The 2,600-nt window shown below is 55.9% G+C and overlaps 1 protein-coding gene across 1 annotated transcript in view; it reads right to left on the reverse strand.

The window, feature by feature from the left end:
* PAFAH1B1 (platelet activating factor acetylhydrolase 1b regulatory subunit 1) overlaps positions 1-2,133 on the reverse strand; it is a 66,241-nt gene extending 64,108 nt beyond the window's left edge. Inside the window, exon 1 of the mRNA XM_011359836.2 lies at positions 1,766-2,133. The gene's annotated coding sequence lies outside the window, so the exon portion shown is untranslated. The remainder of the gene's footprint in view (positions 1-1,765) is intronic.
* Between the last annotated feature and the right edge of the window lie 467 nt (positions 2,134-2,600).

Consider the following 2,600-nt stretch of genomic DNA (forward strand, 5'->3'; position numbering starts at 1 on the left):
TTGTGAAAAATTGGGTTCTCTTCTATTAAAAAAAAGCTCCAAAATTGTTTTAGATCCCCCCTTCTGAACAATCCAAACAATGATCATTTATAATAGAACATGAAATAACCCAATACAGATTACTCTTCTGCTTTAATAAAAACTGCAATTTGCAACTGCCAATAATTTTTGCAAAACTGTGTCCTAAAAGATCCCCATGAGGTAGCTAATGCCTTAGACCCAAATAAGAATTTTTTTAAGTATAAGCTTTTTACATATTTAACATTATATCACTACTGACATACACAGGAACTAAATTTTTCTGATTGAGATTGGACCCTGCAGCAATCAAGCCCTGCTGTAAAAAATTAAAATTAAAAAACTTAAGCAAATACTACTGTGGCAAAAGGGGAGAGATGGCATTATTGGTCTGAAAGGCCCAAATACTGGCTCCTCCGCCCCAGCCTCAAAATGAAATTCACACAAAACAATCCACCTCCCCATCAAAATAGAATTACCAAAACTGGCACAAATTTTTTTGTTTTGCCTTTGAAACATTATGAATCTCAAGGACTGTGTGTTAAAGTAGAAGTCTGAATAACAGTTAATATCTTTATTCTCTCCCGATTGCTTCTTAAGGAAAGGGGGAGGGGGGAACCTTGGCATGACATCGCCCATTGAGAACGAGACCGCAAATCTGGTTCTTCAAAAGCACAATTTCTTAACCAACAGATTGATATAAATTGGTCCCAGATTCTAACCCCAAAAGAAAATCTCCTTGCCCTCCTCCCAAGGAGTTTCTTGCTAAGTCACTGAAGGAAAGGCAGAATAACAAATAAAGCCAAGGCACCTTGCTCTCTTATTTCAGATATTGAAAACCTCCTTCTCTCCACTCATTTATCTAGAGAGGTAGAGTTAAAATTTGCCCATCTCCTCAAAGGCATTTCTCACCTGGGAGACTAAGGAAGAAAGCACTGCGTTTCCTGAAGGAGTAGGGAGATTAGATGAAGGGGTGAGGGCCTCGAAGCTCGGTGTTAACAACATCAAAAGGCAACTCCCGTTTGAGGAGCCCGTGGCAGAGGAAAAAAAAAAATATCCTGCCTGATTTAGTGGGTGGATGCTGCGGATGGTTCTGTGGGTCCAGCCGCTCCTTCTTAGTGGGTGTAAAGGCTGGACCACCAAACAAGGGGGCCAGGAAAGGGGTGGGTCGTCATCCTCCTCAGGTCAACCCCATCCTAAGGACAGGTGGGGGACGGAACGCCTGGAAGGCCTGTGGGTGCCAAGGTGGCGCGGGGCTGAGCCTGGTTCCCGAGCCGCCAACCGTGGGCGGGGTGGGGACAGCGGACCTCGCTTTCGGTGGCCGGGGAGAAGAGAGCCGAACCTTTCCCCAAGAGCAGAGAGCGACCTACTCTCCACGCCCTTCCTACCCAAGAATACTTTTCTTGCTAAGTCACCGAGGGAAGAGGGCGATCCCTTCCCAGGGAGGGCCGCGGGTGGAGCCGCGGCTGCCTAGCACCCCCCGAACCCGGGCCGGGGAGGAGGAGAGCGAGGGCAGCGCCCTCCCTGGCCTGTTCCCCCTCCTCTCGTGGCTCTCACTCAACGGCCGTCGCGGCCGCCATTTTGAGAGCAAGGAGAGAAGAAGAAGGAGGAGGCAGCGGCAGGGGGAGGGGAGAATGGGAGGGAGGGGACCGGCGCAGCCACATCGTCAGGCCGCTGGGCCCGGGCCGCAGCCGCCCGAGCGCGGTGAAGAAGACAGAGGGGAGGGCGCAGACCCTCGCCGCCTTACCGAAGCGCTGCACCGCCGCCTCCGCAGGGCCTCTTCCGTCCTTCACTCCCATCCACCGGCGGGGGAGGGGGAGAGGGAGAGGGAAGGGAGGGAGGAGGGAGGGAGGGAAGGAGGGAGGGGGAGGATGGCGCGCTGGGCCCGGGCCCGGGGAGGGGGAGGGGAGCGGGCGGGCTCCTCAGCCGTTCCGGCGCTCGAGCCCAAGCCCGGCGCTCGCGGTTTCTCTCGCTCGCGCCCAAGCGCTCCCCTCCTTCTCTTTCTCGCTCCCTAGACCCTGGAGTCGCTGCTCGTTCGCTCGCTCACTCGCTCTCTCTGCCGCCGGACTCCGCCGCCGCCCCGCCGCTCCAGCTCCGTCTGTCACAGGAGCTGCCCCCAACGCCCTGACGTCACCGCGCCGCCGCCACCGCCGCCGCCGCCCCAGACCCGCGGGGAAAAGGGAGGGGAGGGGGCCGGGAGCGGAGGAGGGGCTGTGGCGCATGCGCTGGCCTGGGCCCGGCCCTGAGCCGCACTGCCTTCCGCTTAGCGGGCGGGGCCGGCGATGCAGTTTGGCGGTACCCAGGGGCCGGAGAGCGATTTTGCGCGTGAGGCGCTTCTTCTCGCGCTTCATACGCCTCTGTAACCTTGGGAAAAAGGCTCTCGGCTCCCTTTTCCTAGTTCTTCGTCTGACTGTTCTGGCCTCTCGCAAACTCCGGCTCTGTTAACCTCCCTGCCCTGCTCTTGCCCAGAAACGGCGCTTTCCCAGCTTCCCCCAGCTAACTGCGGGACCCGTTGGCATCTGTGGATTCCGGGCCCTGATAGATTTCAGAATAAAGCGGAGCCTGGGCCAAGCTGTCGCTCC

The sequence above is a fragment of the Pteropus vampyrus genome, unplaced genomic scaffold, assembly GCF_000151845.1.
Source record: "Pteropus vampyrus isolate Shadow unplaced genomic scaffold, Pvam_2.0 Scaffold50, whole genome shotgun sequence".
NCBI classification, from domain to species: Eukaryota; Metazoa; Chordata; class Mammalia; order Chiroptera; family Pteropodidae; genus Pteropus; species Pteropus vampyrus.